General features: G+C 40.3%; 1 protein-coding gene and 36 non-coding genes across 41 annotated transcripts in view; 1 reads left to right on the top strand and 36 right to left on the bottom strand.

Annotated features, from left to right (window-relative positions):
- Window positions 1-24501, top strand: part of FER1L5 (fer-1 like family member 5) — a 676118-nt gene that overhangs the window by 549097 nt on the left and 102520 nt on the right. The gene's annotated exons all lie outside the window — the stretch shown is intronic.
- Window positions 372-444, bottom strand: TRNAR-CCU (transfer RNA arginine (anticodon CCU)). Its single transcript has one exon. It is a non-coding gene; the product is annotated as a tRNA-Arg (tRNA).
- Window positions 858-950, bottom strand: TRNAI-UAU (transfer RNA isoleucine (anticodon UAU)). The gene is given in 2 exon segments: window positions 858-893; window positions 913-950. It is a non-coding gene; the product is annotated as a tRNA-Ile (tRNA).
- Window positions 1657-1729, bottom strand: TRNAR-CCU (transfer RNA arginine (anticodon CCU)). Its single transcript has one exon. It is a non-coding gene; the product is annotated as a tRNA-Arg (tRNA).
- TRNAI-UAU (transfer RNA isoleucine (anticodon UAU)) lies at window positions 2143-2235 on the bottom strand. The gene is given in 2 exon segments: window positions 2143-2178; window positions 2198-2235. It is a non-coding gene; the product is annotated as a tRNA-Ile (tRNA).
- TRNAR-CCU (transfer RNA arginine (anticodon CCU)) lies at window positions 2942-3014 on the bottom strand. Its single transcript has one exon. It is a non-coding gene; the product is annotated as a tRNA-Arg (tRNA).
- Window positions 3428-3520, bottom strand: TRNAI-UAU (transfer RNA isoleucine (anticodon UAU)). Its single transcript is given in 2 exon segments — window positions 3428-3463; window positions 3483-3520. It is a non-coding gene; the product is annotated as a tRNA-Ile (tRNA).
- TRNAR-CCU (transfer RNA arginine (anticodon CCU)) lies at window positions 4227-4299 on the bottom strand. The gene has a single exon. It is a non-coding gene; the product is annotated as a tRNA-Arg (tRNA).
- Window positions 4713-4805, bottom strand: TRNAI-UAU (transfer RNA isoleucine (anticodon UAU)). The gene is given in 2 exon segments: window positions 4713-4748; window positions 4768-4805. It is a non-coding gene; the product is annotated as a tRNA-Ile (tRNA).
- TRNAR-CCU (transfer RNA arginine (anticodon CCU)) lies at window positions 5729-5801 on the bottom strand. The gene has a single exon. It is a non-coding gene; the product is annotated as a tRNA-Arg (tRNA).
- Window positions 6215-6307, bottom strand: TRNAI-UAU (transfer RNA isoleucine (anticodon UAU)). Its single transcript is given in 2 exon segments — window positions 6215-6250; window positions 6270-6307. It is a non-coding gene; the product is annotated as a tRNA-Ile (tRNA).
- TRNAR-CCU (transfer RNA arginine (anticodon CCU)) lies at window positions 7014-7086 on the bottom strand. Its single transcript has one exon. It is a non-coding gene; the product is annotated as a tRNA-Arg (tRNA).
- TRNAI-UAU (transfer RNA isoleucine (anticodon UAU)) lies at window positions 7500-7592 on the bottom strand. Its single transcript is given in 2 exon segments — window positions 7500-7535; window positions 7555-7592. It is a non-coding gene; the product is annotated as a tRNA-Ile (tRNA).
- Window positions 8299-8371, bottom strand: TRNAR-CCU (transfer RNA arginine (anticodon CCU)). The gene has a single exon. It is a non-coding gene; the product is annotated as a tRNA-Arg (tRNA).
- TRNAI-UAU (transfer RNA isoleucine (anticodon UAU)) lies at window positions 8785-8877 on the bottom strand. The gene is given in 2 exon segments: window positions 8785-8820; window positions 8840-8877. It is a non-coding gene; the product is annotated as a tRNA-Ile (tRNA).
- TRNAR-CCU (transfer RNA arginine (anticodon CCU)) lies at window positions 9584-9656 on the bottom strand. The gene has a single exon. It is a non-coding gene; the product is annotated as a tRNA-Arg (tRNA).
- TRNAI-UAU (transfer RNA isoleucine (anticodon UAU)) lies at window positions 10070-10162 on the bottom strand. The gene is given in 2 exon segments: window positions 10070-10105; window positions 10125-10162. It is a non-coding gene; the product is annotated as a tRNA-Ile (tRNA).
- TRNAR-CCU (transfer RNA arginine (anticodon CCU)) lies at window positions 10869-10941 on the bottom strand. The gene has a single exon. It is a non-coding gene; the product is annotated as a tRNA-Arg (tRNA).
- TRNAI-UAU (transfer RNA isoleucine (anticodon UAU)) lies at window positions 11355-11447 on the bottom strand. Its single transcript is given in 2 exon segments — window positions 11355-11390; window positions 11410-11447. It is a non-coding gene; the product is annotated as a tRNA-Ile (tRNA).
- TRNAR-CCU (transfer RNA arginine (anticodon CCU)) lies at window positions 12154-12226 on the bottom strand. The gene has a single exon. It is a non-coding gene; the product is annotated as a tRNA-Arg (tRNA).
- Window positions 12640-12732, bottom strand: TRNAI-UAU (transfer RNA isoleucine (anticodon UAU)). The gene is given in 2 exon segments: window positions 12640-12675; window positions 12695-12732. It is a non-coding gene; the product is annotated as a tRNA-Ile (tRNA).
- Window positions 13439-13511, bottom strand: TRNAR-CCU (transfer RNA arginine (anticodon CCU)). The gene has a single exon. It is a non-coding gene; the product is annotated as a tRNA-Arg (tRNA).
- Window positions 13925-14017, bottom strand: TRNAI-UAU (transfer RNA isoleucine (anticodon UAU)). Its single transcript is given in 2 exon segments — window positions 13925-13960; window positions 13980-14017. It is a non-coding gene; the product is annotated as a tRNA-Ile (tRNA).
- Window positions 14941-15013, bottom strand: TRNAR-CCU (transfer RNA arginine (anticodon CCU)). Its single transcript has one exon. It is a non-coding gene; the product is annotated as a tRNA-Arg (tRNA).
- TRNAI-UAU (transfer RNA isoleucine (anticodon UAU)) lies at window positions 15427-15519 on the bottom strand. Its single transcript is given in 2 exon segments — window positions 15427-15462; window positions 15482-15519. It is a non-coding gene; the product is annotated as a tRNA-Ile (tRNA).
- TRNAR-CCU (transfer RNA arginine (anticodon CCU)) lies at window positions 16226-16298 on the bottom strand. The gene has a single exon. It is a non-coding gene; the product is annotated as a tRNA-Arg (tRNA).
- TRNAI-UAU (transfer RNA isoleucine (anticodon UAU)) lies at window positions 16712-16804 on the bottom strand. The gene is given in 2 exon segments: window positions 16712-16747; window positions 16767-16804. It is a non-coding gene; the product is annotated as a tRNA-Ile (tRNA).
- On the bottom strand, window positions 17502-17574 carry TRNAR-CCU (transfer RNA arginine (anticodon CCU)). Its single transcript has one exon. It is a non-coding gene; the product is annotated as a tRNA-Arg (tRNA).
- TRNAI-UAU (transfer RNA isoleucine (anticodon UAU)) lies at window positions 17988-18080 on the bottom strand. The gene is given in 2 exon segments: window positions 17988-18023; window positions 18043-18080. It is a non-coding gene; the product is annotated as a tRNA-Ile (tRNA).
- TRNAR-CCU (transfer RNA arginine (anticodon CCU)) lies at window positions 18787-18859 on the bottom strand. The gene has a single exon. It is a non-coding gene; the product is annotated as a tRNA-Arg (tRNA).
- On the bottom strand, window positions 19273-19365 carry TRNAI-UAU (transfer RNA isoleucine (anticodon UAU)). The gene is given in 2 exon segments: window positions 19273-19308; window positions 19328-19365. It is a non-coding gene; the product is annotated as a tRNA-Ile (tRNA).
- TRNAR-CCU (transfer RNA arginine (anticodon CCU)) lies at window positions 19891-19963 on the bottom strand. Its single transcript has one exon. It is a non-coding gene; the product is annotated as a tRNA-Arg (tRNA).
- TRNAR-CCU (transfer RNA arginine (anticodon CCU)) lies at window positions 21176-21248 on the bottom strand. Its single transcript has one exon. It is a non-coding gene; the product is annotated as a tRNA-Arg (tRNA).
- On the bottom strand, window positions 21662-21754 carry TRNAI-UAU (transfer RNA isoleucine (anticodon UAU)). Its single transcript is given in 2 exon segments — window positions 21662-21697; window positions 21717-21754. It is a non-coding gene; the product is annotated as a tRNA-Ile (tRNA).
- On the bottom strand, window positions 22244-22316 carry TRNAR-CCU (transfer RNA arginine (anticodon CCU)). Its single transcript has one exon. It is a non-coding gene; the product is annotated as a tRNA-Arg (tRNA).
- Window positions 22730-22822, bottom strand: TRNAI-UAU (transfer RNA isoleucine (anticodon UAU)). Its single transcript is given in 2 exon segments — window positions 22730-22765; window positions 22785-22822. It is a non-coding gene; the product is annotated as a tRNA-Ile (tRNA).
- Window positions 24397-24469, bottom strand: TRNAR-CCU (transfer RNA arginine (anticodon CCU)). Its single transcript has one exon. It is a non-coding gene; the product is annotated as a tRNA-Arg (tRNA).

Genomic DNA, 24501 nt, shown 5'->3' with positions numbered 1-24501 from the left:
GACCCAATGTTACCATGGTAAATGGCATGTTTTAGCTACTGCACCCACAGGAATGTCGTGGTGGATGAAGCCTTTTGGTAACACAGTTTGGCCAGTCGCAACAAGCTTCAAAACACAATCTCAAGTGGTGAAGAATAAGCAACAAACCAACTTGCATCCCAGAAATAGTAAAAACAAAAATGCAACCCTTTTTTAACTCGATGGAAAGGTTTTGGAGGACCCAATGTTACCATGGTAAATGGCATGTTTTAGCTACTGCACCTACAGGAATGTCGTGGTGGATGAAGCCTTTTGGTAACAAAGTTTGGCCAGTCGCAACAAGCTTCAAAACACAATCTCAAGTGGTGAAGAATAAGCAACAAACCAACTTGCACCCCAGATGGGACTTGAACCCACAATCACTGGCTTAGGAGGCCAGTGCCTTATCCATTAGGCCACTGGGGCTCAGTGAGACTTGCGTGTGTGCCTGATTTTTTCCGCAGTAATCAGTCATTTAAATGCTTGGAAAAAGGGAAGTTGTTTTGTGTTTTTTGCTTTCCAAATTCCTGCAGGAAATGTGCTGGTACTAATGAGAGCAAAAAATATGGGCCCTCATGCTGTATTGCAGTAAAACGGATTGCTGCAACTCTTTTACCAACGGTAAAAAGTCTTTTGCATTGGCACTTTGTTGACCGACTCATGGAGCGTTTACAATGCAGTTGAACCAATCCTGATTTGTCAACCAATGCTGATGTGTGATAAACACAGTCATTTCTATGTTGTTGTTGCTTTCTTGGTAATATGATATTAAATATTCAGGTTGCAAACGATAACCAATGAGTAATGACCTCAGAAAAGAAGAAATAAGCAAGCAAACATGCTCCAGGTGAGGCTTGAACTCACAACCTCGGCATAGCTTAACAGATACTGTCTTATAAGTACCGCGCGCTGACCGATTGCACCACTGGAGCACTTTAAAGACACATCTTTTCCCTACGTTTCTATGTTTGGTGACCAGTTTAAGTGTTAATAAATTATCTAAGCAAGGCTTGTTCATCAAAATTTAGTTACCTTTTATTTTCACAAATATATTGCACCCAACAATACAGGGAATACAGACACTTATGTACTGTGTAATACTGTATATTTAAATGTAAGGCAATATGATCTCACATGTGATCTGCGCGTGAAGTAAAACATTGTTTATTGGGTCTCTAGCATCTAAAATGTCAGTACGGTGCGTGTCCAAAGAAATAGTAAAAACAAAAATGCAACCCTTTTCTAACTCGATGGAAAGGTTTTGGAGGACCCAATGTTACCATGGTAAATGGCATGTTTTAGCTACTGCACCCACAGGAATGTCGTGGTGGATGAAGCCTTTTGGTAACACAGTTTGGCCAGTCACAACAAGCTTAAAAACACAATCTCAAGTGGTGAAGAATAAGCAACAAACCAACTTGCATCCCAGAAATAGTTAAAACAAAAATGCAACCCTTTTTTAACTCGATGGAAAGGTTTTGGAGGACCCAATGTTACCATGGTAAATGGCATGTTTTAGCTACTGCACCTACAGGAATGTCGTGGTGGATGAAGCCTTTTGGTAACAAAGTTTGGCCAGTCGCAACAAGCTTCAAAACACAATCTCAAGTGGTGAAGAATAAGCAACAAACCAACTTGCACCCCAGATGGGACTTGAACCCACAATCACTGGCTTAGGAGGCCAGTGCCTTATCCATTAGGCCACTGGGGCTCAGTGAGACTTGCGTGTGTGCCTGATTTTTTCTGCAGTAATCAGTCATTTAAATGCTTGGAAAAAGGGAAGTTGTTTTGTGTTTTTTGCTTTCCAAATTCCTGCAGGAAATGTGCTGGTACTAATGAGAGCAAAAAATATGGGCCCTCATGCTGTATTGCAGTAAAACGGATTGCTGCAACTCTTTTACCAACGGTAAAAAGTCTTTTGCATTGGCACTTTGTTGACCGACTCATGGAGCGTTTACAATGCAGTTGAACCAATCCTGATTTGTCAACCAATGCTGATGTGTGATAAACACAGTCATTTCTATGTTGTTGTTGCTTTCTTGGTAATATGATATTAAATATTCAGGTTGCAAACGATAACCAATGAGTAATGACCTCAGAAAAGAAGAAATAAGCAAGCAAACATGCTCCAGGTGAGGCTTGAACTCACAACCTCGGCATAGCTTAACAGATACTGTCTTATAAGTACCGCGCGCTGACCGATTGCACCACTGGAGCACTTTGAAGACACATCTTTTCCCTACGTTTCTATGTTTGGTGACCAGTTTAACTGTTAATAAATTATCTAAGCAAGGCTTGTTCATCAAAATTTAGTTACCTTTTATTTTCACAAATATATTGCACCCAACAATACAGGGAATACAGACACTTATGTACTGTGTAATACTGTATATTTAAATGTAAGGCAATATGATCTCACATGTGATCTGCGCGTGAAGTAAAACATTGTTTATTGGGTCTCTAGCATCTAAAATGTCAGTACGGTGCGTGTCCAAAGAAATAGTAAAAACAAAAATGCAACCCTTTTCTAACTCGATGGAAAGGTTTTGGAGGACCCAATGTTACCATGGTAAATGGCATGTTTTAGCTACTGCACCCACAGGAATGTCGTGGTGGATGAAGCCTTTTGGTAACACAGTTTGGCCAGTCACAACAAGCTTAAAAACACAATCTCAAGTGGTGAAGAATAAGCAACAAACCAACTTGCATCCCAGAAATAGTAAAAACAAAAATGCAACCCTTTTTTAACTCGATGGAAAGGTTTTGGAGGACCCAATGTTACCATGGTAAATGGCATGTTTTAGCTACTGCACCTACAGGAATGTCGTGGTGGATGAAGCCTTTTGGTAACAAAGTTTGGCCAGTCGCAACAAGCTTCAAAACACAATCTCAAGTGGTGAAGAATAAGCAACAAACCAACTTGCACCCCAGATGGGACTTGAACCCACAATCACTGGCTTAGGAGGCCAGTGCCTTATCCATTAGGCCACTGGGGCTCAGTGAGACTTGCGTGTGTGCCTGATTTTTTCTGCAGTAATCAGTCATTTAAATGCTTGGAAAAAGGGAAGTTGTTTTGTGTTTTTTGCTTTCCAAATTCCTGCAGGAAATGTGCTGGTACTAATGAGAGCAAAAAATATGGGCCCTCATGCTGTATTGCAGTAAAACGGATTGCTGCAACTCTTTTACCAACGGTAAAAAGTCTTTTGCATTGGCACTTTGTTGACCGACTCATGGAGCGTTTACAATGCAGTTGAACCAATCCTGATTTGTCAACCAATGCTGATGTGTGATAAACACAGTCATTTCTATGTTGTTGTTGCTTTCTTGGTAATATGATATTAAATATTCAGGTTGCAAACGATAACCAATGAGTAATGACCTCAGAAAAGAAGAAATAAGCAAGCAAACATGCTCCAGGTGAGGCTTGAACTCACAACCTCGGCATAGCTTAACAGATACTGTCTTATAAGTACCGCGCGCTGACCGATTGCACCACTGGAGCACTTTGAAGACACATCTTTTCCCTACGTTTCTATGTTTGGTGACCAGTTTAACTGTTAATAAATTATCTAAGCAAGGCTTGTTCATCAAAATTTAGTTACCTTTTATTTTCACAAATATATTGCACCCAACAATACAGGGAATACAGACACTTATGTACTGTGTAATACTGTATATTTAAATGTAAGGCAATATGATCTCACATGTGATCTGCGCGTGAAGTAAAACATTGTTTATTGGGTCTCTAGCATCTAAAATGTCAGTACGGTGCGTGTCCAAAGAAATAGTAAAAACAAAAATGCAACCCTTTTCTAACTCGATGGAAAGGTTTTGGAGGACCCAATGTTACCATGGTAAATGGCATGTTTTAGCTACTGCACCCACAGGAATGTCGTGGTGGATGAAGCCTTTTGGTAACACAGTTTGGCCAGTCACAACAAGCTTCAAAACGAAATCTCAAGTTGTGAAGAATAAGCAACAAACCAACTTGCACCCCAGAAATAGTAAAAACAAAAATGCAACCCTTTTTTAACTCGATGGAAAGGTTTTGGAGGACCCAATGTTACCATGGTAAATGGCATGGTTTAGCTACTGCACCTACAGGAATGTCGTGGTGGATGAAGCCTTTTGGTAACAAAGTTTGGCCAGTCGCAACAAGCTTCAAAACACAATCTCAAGTGGTGAAGAATAAGCAACAAACCAACTTGCACCCCAGATGGGACTTGAACCCACAATCCCTGGCTTAGGAGGCCAGTGCCTTATCCATTAGGCCACTGGGGCTCAGTGAGACTTGCGTGTGTGCCTGATTTTTTCTGCAGTAATCAGTCATTTAAATGCTTGGAAAAAGGGAAGTTGTTTTGTGTTTTTTGCTTTCCAAATTGCTGCAGGAAATGTGCTGGTACTAATGAGAGCAAAAAATATGGGCCCTCATGCTGTATTGCAGTAAAACGGATTGCTGCAACTTTTTTACCAACGGTAAAAAGTCTTTTGCATTGGCACTTTGTTGACCGACTCATGGAGCGTTTACAATGCAGTTGAACCAATCCTGATTTGTCAACCAATGCTGATGTGTGATAAACACAGTCATTTCTATGTTGTTGTTGCTTTCTTGGTAATATGATATTAAATATTCAGGTTGCAAACGATAACCAATGAGTAATGACCTCAGAAAAGAAGAAATAAGCAAGCAAACATGCTCCAGGTGAGGCTTGAACTCACAACCTCGGCATAGCTTAACAGATACTGTCTTATAAGTACCGTGCGCTGACCGATTGCGCCACTGGAGCACTTTAAAGACACATCTTTTCCCTACGTTTCTATGTTTGGTGACCAGTTTAAGTGTTAATAAATTATCTAAGCAAGGCTTGTTCATCAAAATTTAGTTACCTTTTATTTTCACAAATATATTGCACCCAACAATACAGGGAATACAGACACTTATGTACTGTGTAATACTGTATATTTAAATGTAAGGCAATATGATCTCACATGTGATCTGCGCGTGAAGTAAAACATTGTTTATTGGGTCTCTAGCATCTAAAATGTCAGTACGGTGCGTGTCCAAAGAAATAGTAAAAACAAAAATGCAACCCTTTTCTAACTCGATGGAAAGGTTTTGGAGGACCCAATGTTACCATGGTAAATGGCATGTTTTAGCTACTGCACCCACAGGAATGTCGTGGTGGATGAAGCCTTTTGGTAACAAAGTTTGGCCAGTCGCAACAAGCTTCAAAACACAATCTCAAGTGGTGAAGAATAAGCAACAAACCAACTTGCATCCCAGAAATAGTAAAAACAAAAATGCAACCCTTTTTTAACTCGATGGAAAGGTTTTGGAGGACCCAATGTTACCATGGTAAATGGCATGTTTTAGCTACTGCACCTACAGGAATGTCGTGGTGGATGAAGCCTTTTGGTAACAAAGTTTGGCCAGTCGCAACAAGCTTCAAAACACAATCTCAAGTGGTGAAGAATAAGCAACAAACCAACTTGCATCCCAGAAATAGTAAAAACAAAAATGCAACCCTTTTTTAACTCGATGGAAAGGTTTTGGAGGACCCAATGTTACCATGGTAAATGGCATGTTTTAGCTACTGCACCTACAGGAATGTCGTGGTGGATGAAGCCTTTTGGTAACAAAGTTTGGCCAGTCGCAACAAGCTTCAAAACACAATCTCAAGTGGTGAAGAATAAGCAACAAACCAACTTGCACCCCAGATGGGACTTGAACCCACAATCCCTGGCTTAGGAGGCCAGTGCCTTATCCATTAGGCCACTGGGGCTCAGTGAGACTTGCGTGTGTGCCTGATTTTTTCCGCAGTAATCAGTCATTTAAATGCTTGGAAAAAGGGAAGTTGTTTTGTGTTTTTTGCTTTCCAAATTCCTGCAGGAAATGTGCTGGTACTAATGAGAGCAAAAAATATGGGCCCTCATGCTGTATTGCAGTAAAACGGATTGCTGCAACTCTTTTACCAACGGTAAAAAGTCTTTTGCATTAGCACTTTGTTGACCGACTCATGGAGCGTTTACAATGCAGTTGAACCAATCCTGATTTGTCAACCAATGCTGATGTGTGATAAACACAGTCATTTCTATGTTGTTGTTGCTTTCTTGGTAATATGATATTAAATATTCAGGTTGCAAACGATAACCAATGAGTAATGACCTCAGAAAAGAAGAAATAAGCAAGCAAACATGCTCCAGGTGAGGCTTGAACTCACAACCTCGGCATAGCTTAACAGATACTGTCTTATAAGTACCGCGCGCTGACCGATTGCGCCACTGGAGCACTTTAAAGACACATCTTTTCCCTACGTTTCTATGTTTGGTGACCAGTTTAACTGTTAATAAATTATCTAAGCAAGGCTTGTTCATCAAAATTTAGTTACCTTTTATTTTCACAAATATATTGCACCCAACAATACAGGGAATACAGACACTTATGTACTGTGTAATACTGTATATTTAAATGTAAGGCAATATGATCTCACATGTGATCTGCGCGTGAAGTAAAACATTGTTTATTGGGTCTCTAGCATCTAAAATGTCAGTACGGTGCGTGTCCAAAGAAATAGTAAAAACAAAAATGCAACCCTTTTCTAACTCGATGGAAAGGTTTTGGAGGACCCAATGTTACCATGGTAAATGGCATGTTTTAGCTACTGCACCCACAGGAATGTCGTGGTGGATGAAGCCTTTTGGTAACACAGTTTGGCCAGTCACAACAAGCTTAAAAACACAATCTCAAGTGGTGAAGAATAAGCAACAAACCAACTTGCATCCCAGAAATAGTTAAAACAAAAATGCAACCCTTTTTTAACTCGATGGAAAGGTTTTGGAGGACCCAATGTTACCATGGTAAATGGCATGTTTTAGCTACTGCACCTACAGGAATGTCGTGGTGGATGAAGCCTTTTGGTAACAAAGTTTGGCCAGTCGCAACAAGCTTCAAAACACAATCTCAAGTGGTGAAGAATAAGCAACAAACCAACTTGCACCCCAGATGGGACTTGAACCCACAATCACTGGCTTAGGAGGCCAGTGCCTTATCCATTAGGCCACTGGGGCTCAGTGAGACTTGCGTGTGTGCCTGATTTTTTCCGCAGTAATCAGTCATTTAAATGCTTGGAAAAAGGGAAGTTGTTTTGTGTTTTTTGCTTTCCAAATTCCTGCAGGAAATGTGCTGGTACTAATGAGAGCAAAAAATATGGGCCCTCATGCTGTATTGCAGTAAAACGGATTGCTGCAACTCTTTTACCAACGGTAAAAAGTCTTTTGCATTGGCACTTTGTTGACCGACTCATGGAGCGTTTACAATGCAGTTGAACCAATCCCGATTTGTCAACCAATGCTGATGTGTGATAAACACAGTCATTTCTATGTTGTTGTTGCTTTCTTGGTAATATGATATTAAATATTCAGGTTGCAAACGATAACCAATGAGTAATGACCTCAGAAAAGAAGAAATAAGCAAGCAAACATGCTCCAGGTGAGGCTTGAACTCACAACCTCGGCATAGCTTAACAGATACTGTCTTATAAGTACCGCGCGCTGACTGATTGCGCCACTGGAGCACTTTAAAGACACATCTTTTCCCTACGTTTCTATGTTTGGTGACCAGTTTAACTGTTGATAAATTATCTAAGCAAGGCTTGTTCATCAAAATTTAGTTACCTTTTATTTTCACAAATATATTGCACCCAACAATACAGGGAATACAGACACTTATGTACTGTGTAATACTGTATATTTAAATGTAAGGCAATATGATCTCACATGTGATCTGCGCGTGAAGTAAAACATTGTTTATTGGGTCTCTAGCATCTAAAATGTCAGTACGGTGCGTGTCCAAAGAAATAGTAAAAACAAAAATGCAACCCTTTTCTAACTCGATGGAAAGGTTTTGGAGGACCCAATGTTACCATGGTAAATGGCATGTTTTAGCTACTGCACCCACAGGAATGTCGTGGTGGATGAAGCCTTTTGGTAACACAGTTTGGCCAGTCACAACAAGCTTAAAAACACAATCTCAAGTGGTGAAGAATAAGCAACAAACCAACTTGCATCCCAGAAATAGTAAAAACAAAAATGCAACCCTTTTTTAACTCGATGGAAAGGTTTTGGAGGACCCAATGTTACCATGGTAAATGGCATGTTTTAGCTACTGCACCTACAGGAATGTCGTGGTGGATGAAGCCTTTTGGTAACAAAGTTTGGCCAGTCGCAACAAGCTTCAAAACACAATCTCAAGTGGTGAAGAATAAGCAACAAACCAACTTGCACCCCAGATGGGACTTGAACCCACCATCCCTGGCTTAGGAGGCCAGTGCCTTATCCATTAGGCCACTGGGGCTCAGTGAGACTTGCGTGTGTGCCTGATTTTTTCCGCAGTAATCAGTCATTTAAATGCTTGGAAAAAGGGAAGTTGTTTTGTGTTTTTTGCTTTCCAAATTCCTGCAGGAAATGTGCTGGTACTAATGAGAGCAAAAAATATGGGCCCTCATGCTGTATTGCAGTAAAACGGATTGCTGCAACTCTTTTACCAACGGTAAAAAGTCTTTTGCATTGGCACTTTGTTGACCGACTCATGGAGCGTTTACAATGCAGTTGAACCAATCCTGATTTGTCAACCAATGCTGATGTGTGATAAACACAGTCATTTCTATGTTGTTGTTGCTTTCTTGGTAATATGATATTAAATATTCAGGTTGCAAACGATAACCAATGAGTAATGACCTCAGAAAAGAAGAAATAAGCAAGCAAACATGCTCCAGGTGAGGCTTGAACTCACAACCTCGGCATAGCTTAACAGATACTGTCTTATAAGTACCGCGCGCTGACCGATTGCGCCACTGGAGCACTTTAAAGACACATCTTTTCCCTACGTTTCTATGTTTGGTGACCAGTTTAACTGTTAATAAATTATCTAAGCAAGGCTTGTTCATCAAAATTTAGTTACCTTTTATTTTCACAAATATATTGCACCCAACAATACAGGGAATACAGACACTTATGTACTGTGTAATACTGTATATTTAAATGTAAGGCAATATGATCTCACATGTGATCTGCGCGTGAAGTAAAACATTGTTTATTGGGTCTCTAGCATCTAAAATGTCAGTACGGTGCGTGTCCAAAGAAATAGTAAAAACAAAAATGCAACCCTTTTCTAACTCGATGGAAAGGTTTTGGAGGACCCAATGTTACCATGGTAAATGGCATGTTTTAGCTACTGCACCCACAGGAATGTCGTGGTGGATGAAGCCTTTTGGTAACATAGTTTGGCCAGTCACAACAAGCTTAAAAACACAATCTCAAGTGGTGAAGAATAAGCAACAAACCAACTTGCATCCCAAAAATAGTAAAAACAAAAATGCAACCCTTTTTTAACTCGATGGAAAGGTTTTGGAGGACCCAATGTTACCATGGTAAATGGCATGTTTTAGCTACTGCACCTACAGGAATGTCGTGGTGGATGAAGCCTTTTGGTAACAAAGTTTGGCCAGTCGCAACAAGCTTCAAAACACAATCTCAAGTGGTGAAGAATAAGCAACAAACCAACTTGCACCCCAGATGGGACTTGAACCCACAATCCCTGGCTTAGGAGGCCAGTGCCTTATCCATTAGGCCACTGGGGCTCAGTGAGACTTGCGTGTGTGCCTGATTTTTTCCGCAGTAATCAGTCATTTAAATGCTTGGAAAAAGGGAAGTTGTTTTGTGTTTTTTGCTTTCCAAATTCCTGCAGGAAATGTGCTGGTACTAATGAGAGCAAAAAATATGGGCCCTCATGCTGTATTGCAGTAAAACGGATTGCTGCAACTCTTTTACCAACGGTAAAAAGTCTTTTGCATTGGCACTTTGTTGACCGACTCATGGAGCGTTTACAATGCAGTTGAACCAATCCTGATTTGTCAACCAATGCTGATGTGTGATAAACACAGTCATTTCTATGTTGTTGTTGCTTTCTTGGTAATATGATATTAAATATTCAGGTTGCAAACGATAACCAATGAGTAATGACCTCAGAAAAGAAGAAATAAGCAAGCAAACATGCTCCAGGTGAGGCTTGAACTCACAACCTCGGCATAGCTTAACAGATACTGTCTTATAAGTACCGCGCGCTGACCGATTGCACCACTGGAGCACTTTGAAGACACATCTTTTCCCTACGTTTCTATGTTTGGTGACCAGTTTAACTGTTAATAAATTATCTAAGCAAGGCTTGTTCATCAAAATTTAGTTACCTTTTATTTTCACAAATATATTGCACCCAACAATACAGGGAATACAGACACTTATGTACTGTGTAATACTGTATATTTAAATGTAAGGCAATATGATCTCACATGTGATCTGCGCGTGAAGTAAAACATTGTTTATTGGGTCTCTAGCATCTAAAATGTCAGTACGGTGCGTGTCCAAAGAAATAGTAAAAACAAAAATGCAACCCTTTTCTAACTCGATGGAAAGGTTTTGGAGGACCCAATGTTACCATGGTAAATGGCATGTTTTAGCTACTGCACCCACAGGAATGTCGTGGTGGATGAAGCCTTTTGGTAACACAGTTTGGCCAGTCACAACAAGCTTAAAAACACAATCTCAAGTGGTGAAGAATAAGCAACAAACCAACTTGCATCCCAGAAATAGTAAAAACAAAAATGCAACCCTTTTTTAACTCGATGGAAAGGTTTTGGAGGACCCAATGTTACCATGGTAAATGGCATGTTTTAGCTACTGCACCTACAGGAATGTCGTGGTGGATGAAGCCTTTTGGTAACAAAGTTTGGCCAGTCGCAACAAGCTTCAAAACACAATCTCAAGTGGTGAAGAATAAGCAACAAACCAACTTGCACCCCAGATGGGACTTGAACCCACAATCACTGGCTTAGGAGGCCAGTGCCTTATCCATTAGGCCACTGGGGCTCAGTGAGACTTGCGTGTGTGCCTGATTTTTTCTGCAGTAATCAGTCATTTAAATGCTTGGAAAAAGGGAAGTTGTTTTGTGTTTTTTGCTTTCCAAATTCCTGCAGGAAATGTGCTGGTACTAATGAGAGCAAAAAATATGGGCCCTCATGCTGTATTGCAGTAAAACGGATTGCTGCAACTCTTTTACCAACGGTAAAAAGTCTTTTGCATTGGCACTTTGTTGACCGACTCATGGAGCGTTTACAATGCAGTTGAACCAATCCTGATTTGTCAACCAATGCTGATGTGTGATAAACACAGTCATTTCTATGTTGTTGTTGCTTTCTTGGTAATATGATATTAAATATTCAGGTTGCAAACGATAACCAATGAGTAATGACCTCAGAAAAGAAGAAATAAGCAAGCAAACATGCTCCAGGTGAGGCTTGAACTCACAACCTCGGCATAGCTTAACAGATACTGTCTTATAAGTACCGCGCGCTGACCGATTGCACCACTGGAGCACTTTGAAGACACATCTTTTCCCTACGTTTCTATGTTTGGTGACCAGTTTAACTGTTAATAAATTATCTAAGCAAGGCTTGTTCATCAAAATTTAGTTACCTTTTATTTTCACAAATATATTGCACCCAACAATACAGGGAATACAGACACTTATGTACTGTGTAATACTGTATATTTAAATGTAAGGCAATATGATCTCACATGTGATCTGCGCGTGAAGTAAAACATTGTTTATTGGGTCTCTAGCATCTAAAATGTCAGTACGGTGCGTGTCCAAAGAAATAGTAAAAACAAAAATGCAACCCTTTTCTAACTCGATGGAAAGGTTTTGGAGGACCCAATGTTACCATGGTAAATGGCATGTTTTAGCTACTGCACCCACAGGAATGTCGTGGTGGATGAAGCCTTTTGGTAACACAGTTTGGCCAGTCACAACAAGCTTAAAAACACAATCTCAAGTGGTGAAGAATAAGCAACAAACCAACTTGCATCCCAGAAATAGTAAAAACAAAAATGCAACCCTTTTTTAACTCGATGGAAAGGTTTTGGAGGACCCAATGTTACCATGGTAAATGGCATGTTTTAGCTACTGCACCTACAGGAATGTCGTGGTGGATGAAGCCTTTTGGTAACAAAGTTTGGCCAGTCGCAACAAGCTTCAAAACACAATCTCAAGTGGTGAAGAATAAGCAACAAACCAACTTGCACCCCAGATGGGACTTGAACCCACAATCCCTGGCTTAGGAGGCCAGTGCCTTATCCATTAGGCCACTGGGGCTCAGTGAGACTTGCGTGTGTGCCTGATTTTTTCCGCAGTAATCAGTCATTTAAATGCTTGGAAAAAGGGAAGTTGTTTTGTGTTTTTTGCTTTCCAAATTCCTGCAGGAAATGTGCTGGTACTAATGAGAGCAAAAAATATGGGCCCTCATGCTGTATTGCAGTAAAACGGATTGCTGCAACTCTTTTACCAACGGTAAAAAGTCTTTTGCATTGGCACTTTGTTGACCGACTCATGGAGCGTTTACAATGCAGTTGAACCAATCCTGATTTGTCAACCAATGCTGATGTGTGATAAACACAGTCATTTCTATGTTGTTGTTGCTTTCTTGGTAATATGATATTAAATATTCAGGTTGCAAACGATAACCAATGAGTAATGACCTCAGAAAAGAAGAAATAAGCAAGCAAACATGCTCCAGGTGAGGCTTGAACTCACAACCTCGGCATAGCTTAACAGATACTGTCTTATAAGTACCGCGCGCTGACCGATTGCGCCACTGGAGCACTTTAAAGACACATCTTTTCCCTACGTTTCTATGTTTGGTGACCAGTTTAACTGTTAATAAATTATCTAAGCAAGGCTTGTTCATCAAAATTTAGTTACCTTTTATTTTCACAAATATATTGCACCCAACAATACAGGGAATACAGACACTTATGTACTGTGTAATACTGTATATTTAAATGTAAGGCAATATGATCTCACATGTGATCTGCGCGTGAAGTAAAACATTGTTTATTGGGTCTCTAGCATCTAAAATGTCAGTACGGTGCGTATCCAAAGAAATAGTAAAAACAAAAATGCAACCCTTTTCTAACTCGATGGAAAGGTTTTGGAGGACCCAATGTTACCATGGTAAATGGCATGTTTTAGCTACTGCACCCACAGGAATGTCGTGGTGGATGAAGCCTTTTGGTAACACAGTTTGGCCAGTCACAACAAGCTTCAAAACGAAATCTCAAGTTGTGAAGAATAAGCAACAAACCAACTTGCACCCCAGAAATAGTAAAAACAAAAATGCAACCCTTTTTTAACTCGATGGAAAGGTTTTGGAGGACCCAATGTTACCATGGTAAATGGCATGGTTTAGCTACTGCACCTACAGGAATGTCGTGGTGGATGAAGCCTTTTGGTAACAAAGTTTGGCCAGTCGCAACAAGCTTCAAAACACAATCTCAAGTGGTGAAGAATAAGCAACAAACCAACTTGCACCCCAGATGGGACTTGAACCCACAATCCCTGGCTTAGGAGGCCAGTGCCTTATCCATTAGGCCACTGGGGCTCAGTGAGACTTGCGTGTGTGCCTGATTTTTTCTGCAGTAATCAGTCATTTAAATGCTTGGAAAAAGGGAAGTTGTTTTGTGTTTTTTGCTTTCCAAATTGCTGCAGGAAATGTGCTGGTACTAATGAGAGCAAAAAATATGGGCCCTCATGCTGTATTGCAGTAAAACGGATTGCTGCAACTTTTTTACCAACGGTAAAAAGTCTTTTGCATTGGCACTTTGTTGACCGACTCATGGAGCGTTTACAATGCAGTTGAACCAATCCTGATTTGTCAACCAATGCTGATGTGTGATAAACACAGTCATTTCTATGTTGTTGTTGCTTTCTTGGTAATATGATATTAAATATTCAGGTTGCAAACGATAACCAATGAGTAATGACCTCAGAAAAGAAGAAATAAGCAAGCAAACATGCTCCAGGTGAGGCTTGAACTCACAACCTCGGCATAGCTTAACAGATACTGTCTTATAAGTACCGTGCGCTGACCGATTGCGCCACTGGAGCACTTTAAAGACACATCTTTTCCCTACGTTTCTATGTTTGGTGACCAGTTTAAGTGTTAATAAATTATCTAAGCAAGGCTTGTTCATCAAAATTTAGTTACCTTTTATTTTCACAAATATATTGCACCCAACAATACAGGGAATACAGACACTTATGTACTGTGTAATACTGTATATTTAAATGTAAGGCAATATGATCTCACATGTGATCTGCGCGTGAAGTAAAACATTGTTTATTGGGTCTCTAGCATCTAAAATGTCAGTACGGTGCGTGTCCAAAGAAATAGTAAAAACAAAAATGCAACCCTTTTCTAACTCGATGGAAAGGTTTTGGAGGACCCAATGTTACCATGGTAAATGGCATGTTTTAGCTACTGCACCCACAGGAATGTCGTGGTGGATGAAGCCTTTTGGTAACACAGTTTGGCCAGTCACAACAAGCTTAAAAACACAATCTCAAGTGGTGAAGAATAAGCAACAAACCAACTTGCATCCCAGAAATAGTAAAAACAAAAATGCAACCCTTTTTTAACTCGATGGAAAGGTTTTGGAGGACCCAATGTTACCATGGTAAATGGCATGTTTTAGCTACTGCACCTACAGGAATGTCGTGGTGGATGAAGCCTTTTGGTAACAAAGTTTGGCCAGTCGCAACAAGCTTCAAAACACAATCTCAAGTGGTGAAGAATAAGCAACAAACCAACTTGCATCCCAGAAATAGTAAAAACAAAAATGCAACCCTTTTTTAACTCGATGGAAAGGTTTTGGAGGACCCAATGTTACCATGGTAAATGGCATGTTTTAGCTACTGCACCTACAGGAATGTCGTGGTGGATGAAGCCTTTTGGTAACAAAGTTTGGCCAGTCGCAACAAGCTTCAAAACACAATCTCAAGTGGTGAAGAATAAGCAACAAACCAACTTGCACCCCAGATGGGACTTGAACCCACAATCCCTGGCTTAGGAGGCCAGTGCCTTATCCATTAGGCCACTGGGGCTCAGTGAGACTTGCGTGTGTGCCTGATTTTTTCCGCAGTAATCAGTCATTTAAATGCTTGGAAAAAGGGAAGTTGTTTTGTGTTTTTTGCTTTCCAAATTCCTGCAGGAAATGTGCTGGTACTAATGAGAGCAAAAAATATGGGCCCTCATGCTGTATTGCAGTAAAACGGATTGCTGCAACTCTTTTACCAACGGTAAAAAGTCTTTTGCATTAGCACTTTGTTGACCGACTCATGGAGCGTTTACAATGCAGTTGAACCAATCCTGATTTGTCAACCAATGCTGATGTGTGATAAACACAGTCATTTCTATGTTGTTGTTGCTTTCTTGGTAATATGATATTAAATATTCAGGTTGCAAACGATAACCAATGAGTAATGACCTCAGAAAAGAAGAAATAAGCAAGCAAACATGCTCCAGGTGAGGCTTGAACTCACAACCTCGGCATAGCTTAACAGATACTGTCTTATAAGTACCGCGCGCTGACCGATTGCGCCACTGGAGCACTTTAAAGACACATCTTTTCCCTACGTTTCTATGTTTGGTGACCAGTTTAACTGTTAATAAATTATCTAAGCAAGGCTTGTTCATCAAAATTTAGTTACCTTTTATTTTCACAAATATATTGCACCCAACAATACAGGGAATACAGACACTTATGTACTGTGTAATACTGTATATTTAAATGTAAGGCAATATGATCTCACATGTGATCTGCGCGTGAAGTAAAACATTGTTTATTGGGTCTCTAGCATCTAAAATGTCAGTACGGTGCGTGTCCAAAGAAATAGTAAAAACAAAAATGCAACCCTTTTCTAACTCGATGGAAAGGTTTTGGAGGACCCAATGTTACCATGGTAAATGGCATGTTTTAGCTACTGCACCCACAGGAATGTCGTGGTGGATGAAGCCTTTTGGTAACACAGTTTGGCCAGTCACAACAAGCTTAAAAACACAATCTCAAGTGGTGAAGAATAAGCAACAAACCAACTTGCATCCCAGAAATAGTAAAAACAAAAATGCAACCCTTTTTTAACTCGATGGAAAGGTTTTGGAGGACCCAATGTTACCATGGTAAATGGCATGTTTTAGCTACTGCACCTACAGGAATGTCGTGGTGGATGAAGCCTTTTGGTAACAAAGTTTGGCCAGTCGCAACAAGCTTCAAAACACAATCTCAAGTGGTGAAGAATAAGCAACAAACCAACTTGCACCCCAGATGGGACTTGAACCCACAATCCCTGGCTTAGGAGGCCAGTGCCTTATCCATTAGGCCACTGGGGCTCAGTGAGACTTGCGTGTGTGCCTGATTTTTTCCGCAGTAATCAGTCATTTAAATGCTTGGAAAAAGGGAAGTTGTTTTGTGTTTTTTGCTTTCCAAATTCCTGCAGGAAATGTGCTGGTACTAATGAGAGCAAAAAATATGGGCCCTCATGCTGTATTGCAGTAAAACGGATTGCTGCAACTCTTTTACCAACGGTAAAAAGTCTTTTGCATTAGCACTTTGTTGACCGACTCATGGAGCGTTTACAATGCAGTTGAACCAATCCTGATTTGTCAACCAATGCTGATGTGTGATAAACACAGTCATTTCTATGTTGTTGTTGCTTTCTTGGTAATATGATATTAAATATTCAGGTTGCAAACGATAACCAATGAGTAATGACCTCAGAAAAGAAGAAATAAGCAAGCAAACATGCTCCAGGTGAGGCTTGAACTCACAACCTCGGCATAGCTTAACAGATACTGTCTTATAAGTACCGCGCGCTGACTGATTGCGCCACTGGAGCACTTTAAAGACACATCTTTTCCCTACGTTTCTATGTTTGGTGACCAGTTTAACTGTTAATAAATTATCTAAGCAAGGCTTGTTCATCAAAATTTAGTTACCTTTTATTTTCACAAATATATTGCACCCAACAATACAGACACTTATGTACTGTGTAATACTGTATATTTAAATGTAAGGCAATATGATCTCACATGTGATCTGCGCGTGAAGTAAAACATTGTTTATTGGGTCTCTAGCATCTAAAATGTCAGTACGGTGCGTGTCCAAAGAAATAGTAAAAACAAAAATGCAACCCTTTTCTAACTCGATGGAAAGGTTTTGGAGGACCCAATGTTACCATGGTAAATGGCATGTTTTAGCTACTGCACCCACAGGAATGTCGTGGTGGATGAAGCCTTTTGGTAACACAGTTTGGCCAGTCACAACAAGCTTAAAAACACAATCTCAAGTGGTGAAGAATAAGCAACAAACCAACTTGCACCCCAGAAATAGTAAAAACAAAAATGCAACCCTTTTTTAACTCGATGGAAAGGTTTTGGAGGACCCAATGTTACCATGGTAAATGGCATGTTTTAGCTACTGCACCTACAGGAATGTCGTGGTGGATGAAGCCTTTTGGTAACAAAGTTTGGCCAGTTGCAACAAGCTTCAAAACACAATCTCAAGTGGTGAAGAATAAGCAACAAACCAACTTGCACCCCAGATGGGACTTGAACCCACAATCCCTGGCTTAGGAGGCTAGTGCCTTATCCATTAGGCCACTGGGGCTCAGTGAGACTTGCGTGTGTGCCTGATTTTTTCCGCAGTAATCAGTCATTTAACTGCTTGGAAAAAGGGAAGTTGTTTTGTGTTTTTTGCTTTCCAAATTCCTGCAGGAAATGTGCTGGTACTAATGAGAGCAAAAAATATGGGCCCTCATGCTGTATTGCAGTAAAACGGATTGCTGCAACTCTTTTACCAACGGTAAAAAGTCTTTTGCATTGGCACTTTGTTGACCGACTCATGGAGCGTTTACAATGCAGTTGAACCAATCCTGATTTGTCAACCAATGCTGATGTGTGATAAACACAGTCATTTCTATGTTGTTGTTGCTTTCTTGGTAATATGATATTAAATATTCAGGTTGCAAACGATAACCAATGAGTAATGACCTCAGAAAAGAAGAAATAAGCAAGCAAACATGCTCCAGGTGAGGCTTGAACTCACAACCTTGGCATAGCTTAACAGATACTGTCTTATAAGTACCGCGCGCTGACCGATTGCACCACTGGAGCACTTTAAACACACATCTTTTCCCTACGTTTCTATGTTTGGTGACCAGTTTAACTGTTAATAAATTATCTAAGCAAGGCTTGTTCATCAAAATTTAGTTACCTTTTATTTTCACAAATATATTGCACCCAACAATACAGGTAATACAGACACTTATGTACTGTGTAATACTGTATATTTAAATGTAAGGCAATATGATCTCACATGTGATCTGCGCGTGAAGTAAAACATTGTTTATTGGGTCTCTAGCATCTAAAATGTCAGTACGGTGCGTGTCCAAAGAAATAGTAAAAACAAAAATGCAACCCTTTTCTAACTCGATGGAAAGGTTTTGGAGGACCCAATGTTACCATGGTAAATGGCATGTTTTAGCTACTGCACCCACAGGAATGTCGTGGTGGATGAAGCCTTTTGGTAACACAGTTTGGCCAGTCACAACAAGCTTAAAAACACAATCTCAAGTGGTGAAGAATAAGCAACAAACCAACTTGCATCCCAGAAATAGTAAAAACAAAAATGCAACCCTTTTTTAACTCGATGGAAAGGTTTTGGAGGACCCAATGTTACCATGGTAAATGGCATGTTTTAGCTACTGCACCTACAGGAATGTCGTGGTGGATGAAGCCTTTTGGTAACAAAGTTTGGCCAGTCGCAACAAGCTTCAAAACACAATCTCAAGTGGTGAAGAATAAGCAACAAACCAACTTGCACCCCAGATGGGACTTGAACCCACAATCCCTGGCTTAGGAGGCTAGTGCCTTATCCATTAGGCCACTGGGGCTCAGTGAGACTTGCGTGTGTGCCTGATTTTTTCCGCAGTAATCAGTCATTTAACTGCTTGGAAAAAGGGAAGTTGTTTTGTGTTTTTTGCTTTCCAAATTCCTGCAGGAAATGTGCTGGTACTAATGAGAGCAAAAAATATGGGCCCTCATGCTGTATTGCAGTAAAACGGATTGCTGCAACTCTTTTACCAACGGTAAAAAGTCTTTTGCATTGGCACTTTGTTGACCGACTCATGGAGCGTTTACAATGCAGTTGAACCAATCCTGATTTGTCAACCAATGCTGATGTGTGATAAACACAGTCATTTCTATGTTGTTGTTGCTTTCTTGGTAATATGATATTAAATATTCAGGTTGCAAACGATAACCAATGAGTAATGACCTCAGAAAAGAAGAAATAAGCAAGCAAACATGCTCCAGGTGAGGCTTGAACTCACAACCTCGGCATAGCTTAACAGATACTGTCTTATAAGTACCGCGCGCTGACTGATTGCGCCGCTGGAGCACTTTAAAGACACATCTTTTCCCTACGTTTCTATGTTTGGTGACCAGTTTAACTGTTAATAAATTATCTAAGCAAGGCTTGTTCATCAAAATTTAGTTACCTTTTATTTTCACAAATATATTGCACCCAACAATACAGGGAATACAGACACTTATGTACTGTGTAATACTGTATATTTAAATGTAAGGCAATATGATCTCACATGTGATCTGCGCGTGAAGTAAAACATTGTTTATTGGGTCTCTAGCATCTAAAATGTCAGTACGGTGCAATCTCAAGTGGTGAAGAATAAGCAACAAACCAACTTGCATCCCAGAAATAGTAAAAACAAAAATGCAACCCTTTTTTAACTCGATGGAAAGGTTTTGGAGGACCCAATGTTACCATGGTAAATGGCATGTTTTAGCTACTGCACCTACAGGAATGTCGTGGTGGATGAAGCCTTTTGGTAGCAAAGTTTGGCCAGTCGCAACAAGCTTCAAAACACAATCTCAAGTGGTGAAGAATAAGCAGCAAACCAACTTGCACCCCAGATGGGACTTGAACCCACAATCCCTGGCTTAGGAGGCCAGTGCCTTATCCATTAGGCCACTGGGGCTCAGTGAGACTTGCGTGTGTGCCTGATTTTTTCTGCAGTAATCAGTCATTTAAATGCTTGGAAAAAGGGAAGTTGTTTTGTGTTTTTTGCTTTCCAAATTCCTGCAGGAAATGTGCTGGTACTAATGAGAGCAAAAAATATGGGCCCTCATGCTGTATTGCAGTAAAACGGATTGCTGCAACTCTTTTACCAACGGTAAAAAGTCTTTTGCATTGGCACTTTGTTGACCGACTCATGGAGCGTTTACAATGCAGTTGAACCAATCCTGATTTGTCAACCAATGCTGATGTGTGATAAACACAGTCATTTCTATGTTGTTGTTGCTTTCTTGGTAATATGATATTAAATATTCAGGTTGCAAACGATAACCAATGAGTAATGACCTCAGAAAAGAAGAAATAAGCAAGCAAACATGCTCCAGGTGAAGCTTGAACTCACAACCTCGGCATAGCTTAACAGATACTGTCTTATAAGTACTGCGCGCTGACCGATTGCACCACTGGAGCACTTTAAAGACACATCTTTTCCCTACGTTTCTATGTTTGGTGACCAGTTTAACTGTTAATAAATTATCTAAGCAAGGCTTGTTCATCAAAATTTAGTTACCTTTTATTTTCACAAATATATTGCACCCAACAATACAGGGAATACAGACACTTATGTACTGTGTAATACTGTATATTTAAATGTAAGGCAATATGATCTCACATGTGATCTGCGCGTGAAGTAAAACATTGTTTATTGGGTCTCTAGCATCTAAAATGTCAGTACGGTGCGTGTCCAAAGAAATAGTAAAAACAAAAATGCAACCCTTTTCTAACTCGATGGAAAGGTTTTGGAGGACCCAATGTTACCATGGTAAATGGCATGTTTTAGCTACTGCACCCACAGGAATGTCGTGGTGGATGAAGCCTTTTGGTAACACAGTTTGGCCAGTCACAACAAGCTTAAAAACACAATCTCAAGTGGTGAAGAATAAGCAACAAACCAACTTGCATCCCAGAAATAGTAAAAACAAAAATGCAACCCTTTTTTAACTCGATGGAAAGGTTTTGGAGGACCCAATGTTACCATGGTAAATGGCATGTTTTAGCTACTGCACCTACAGGAATGTCGTGGTGGATGAAGCCTTTTGGTAACAAAGTTTGGCCAGTCGCAACAAGCTTCAAAACACAATCTCAAGTGGTGAAGAATAAGCAACAAACCAACTTGCACCCCAGATGGGACTTGAACCCACAATCCCTGGCTTAGGAGGCCAGTGCTTTATCCATTAGGCCACTGGGGCTCAGTGAGACTTGCGTGTGTGCCTGATTTTTTCCGCAGTAATCAGTCATTTAAAGGCTTGGAAAAAGGGAAGTTGTTTTGTGTTTTTTGCTTTCCAAATTCCTGCAGGAAATGTGCTAGTACTAATGAGAGCAAAAAATATGGGTCCTCATGCTGTATTGCAGTAAAACGGATTGCTGCAACTCTTTTACCAACGGTAAAAAGTCTTTTGCATTGGCACTTTGTTGACCGACTCATGGAGCGTTTACAATGCAGTTGAACCAATCCTGATTTGTCAACCAATGCTGATGTGTGATAAACACAGTCATTTCTATGTTGTTGTTGCTTTCTTGGTAATATGATATTAAATATTCAGGTTGCAAACGATAACCAATGAGTAATGACCTCAGAAAAGAAGAAATAAGCAAGCAAACATGCTCCAGGTGAGGCTTGAACTCACAACCTCGGCATAGCTTAACAGATACTGTCTTATAAGTACCGCGCGCTGACCGATTGCGCCACTGGAGCACTTTAAAGACACATCTTTTCCCTACGTTTCTATGTTTGGTGACCATTTTAACTGTTAATAAATTATCTAAGCAAGGCTTGTTCATCAAAATTTAGTTACCTTTTATTTTCACAAATATATTGCACCCAACAATACAGGGAATACAGACACTTATGTACTGTGTAATACTGTATATTTAAATGTAAGGCAATATGATCTCAAATGTGATCTGCGCGTGAAGTAAAACATTGTTTATTGGGTCTCTAGCATCTAAAATGTCAGTACGGTGCGTGTCCAAAGAAATAGTAAAAACAAAAATGCAACCCTTTTCTAACTCGATGGAAAGGTTTTGGAGGACCCAATGTTACCATGGTAAATGGCATGTTTTAGCTACTGCACCCACAGGAATGTCGTGGTGGATGAAGCCTTTTGGTAACACAGTTTGGCCAGTCGCAACAAGCTTAAAAACACAATCTCAAGTGGTGAAAAATAAGCAACAAACCAACTTGCACCCCAGATGGGACTTGAACCCACAATCCCTGGCTTAGGAGGCCAGTGCCTTATTCATTAGGCCACTGGGGCTCAGTGATTCTTGCGTGTGTGCCTGATTTTTTCCGCAGTAATCAGTCATTTAAATGCTTGGAAAAAGGGAAGTTGTTTTGTGTTTTTTGCTTTCCAAATTCCTGCAGGAAATGTGCTGGTACTAATGAGAGCAAAAAATATGGGCCCTCATGCTGTATTGTAGTAAAACGGATTGCTGCAACTCTTTTACCAATGGTAAAAAGTCTTTTGCATTGGCACTTTGTTGACCGACTCATGGAGCGTTTAAAATTCAGTTGAACCAATCCTGATTTGTCAACCAATGCTGATGTGTGATAAACACAGTGATTTCTATGTTGTTGTTGCTTTCTTGGTAATACGATATTAAATATTCAGGTTGCAAACGATAACCAATGAGTAATGACCTCAGAAAAGAAGAAATAAGCAAGCAAACATGCTCCAGGTGAGGCTTGAACTCACAACCTCGGCATAGCTTAACAGATACTGTCTTATAAGTACCGCGCGCTGACCGATTGCGCCACTGGAGCACTTTAAAGACACATCTTTTCCCTACGTTTGTATGTTTGGTGACCAGTTTAAGTGTTAATAAATTATCTAAGCAAGGCTTGTTCATCAAAATTTAGTTACCTTTTATTTTCACAAATATATTGCACCCAACAATACAGGGAATACAGACACTTATGTACTGTGTAATACTGTATATTTAAATGTAAGGCAATATGATCTCACATGTGATCTGCGCGTGAAGTAAAACATTGTTTATTGGGTCTCTAGCATCTAAAATGTCAGTACGGTGCGTGTCCAAAGAAATAGTAAAAACAAAAATGCAACCCCTTTCTAACTCGATGGAAAGGTTTTGGAGGACCCAATGTTACCATGGTAAATGGCATGTTTTAGCTACTGCACCCACAGGAATGTCGTGGTGGATGAAGCCTTTTGGTAACACAGTTTGGCCAGTCGCAACAAGCTTAAAAACACAATCTCAAGTGGTGAAGAATAAGCAACAAACCAACTTGCACCCCAGAAATAGTAAAAACAAAAATGCAACCCTTTTCTAACTCGATGGAAAGGTTTTGGAGGACCCAATGTTACCATGGTAAATGGCATGTTTTAGCTACTGCACCCACAGGAATGTTGTGGTGGATGAAGCCTTTTGGTAACACAGTTTGGCCAGTCGCAACAAGCTTAAAAACACAATCTCAAGTGGTGAAGATTAAGCAACAAACCACCTTGCACCCCAGAAATAGTAAAAACAAAAATGCAACCCTTTTCTAACTCGATGGAAAGGTTTTGGAGGACCCAATGTTACCATGGTAAATGGCATGTTTTAGCTACTGCACCTACAGGAATGTCGTGGTGGATGAAGCCTTTTGGTAACACAGTTTGGCCAGTCGCAACAAGCTTAAAAACACAATCTCAAGTGGTGAAGAATAAGCAACAAACCAACTTGCACCCCAGTAATAGTAAAAACAAAAATGCAACCCTTTTCTAACTCGATGGAAAGGTTTTGGAGGACCCAATGTTACCATGGTAAATGGCATGTTTTAGCTACTGCACCCACAGGAATGTCGTGGTGGATGAAGCCTTTTGGTAACACAGTTTGGCCAGTCTCAACAAGCTTAAAAACACAATCTCAAGTGGTGAAGAATAAGCAACAAACCAACTTGCACCCCAGAAATAGTAAAAACAAAAATGCAACCCTTTTCTAACTCGATGGAAAGGTTTTGGAGGACCCAATGTTACCATGGTAAATGGCATGTTTTAGCTACTGAACCCACAGGAATGTCATGGTGGATGAAGCCTTTTGGTAACACAGTTTGGCCAGTCGCAACAAGCTTAAAAACACACTCTCAAGTGGTGAAGAATAAGCAACAAACCAACTTGCACCCCAGAAATAGTAAAAACAAAAATGCAACCCTTTTCTAACTCGATGGAAAGGTTTTGGAGGACCCAATGTTACCATGGTAAATGGCATGTTTTAGCTACTGCACCCACAGGAATGTCGTGGTGGATGAAGCCTTTTGGTAACATAGTTTGGCCAGTCGCAACAAGCTTAAAAACACAATCTCAAGTGGTGAAGAATAAGCAACAAAGCAACTTGCACCCCAGATGGGACTTGAACACACAATCCCTGGCTTAGGAGGCCAGTGCCTTATCCATTAGGCCACTGGGGCTCAGTGAGACTTGTGTGTGTGCCTGATTTTTT

This window comes from Mixophyes fleayi, chromosome 4 (assembly GCF_038048845.1).
Source record: "Mixophyes fleayi isolate aMixFle1 chromosome 4, aMixFle1.hap1, whole genome shotgun sequence".
Classification (NCBI taxonomy): Eukaryota; Metazoa; Chordata; class Amphibia; order Anura; family Limnodynastidae; genus Mixophyes; species Mixophyes fleayi.
Note: the sequence above shows the minus strand (reverse complement) of the source record. Positions and strands in the feature narration are given on the sequence as shown.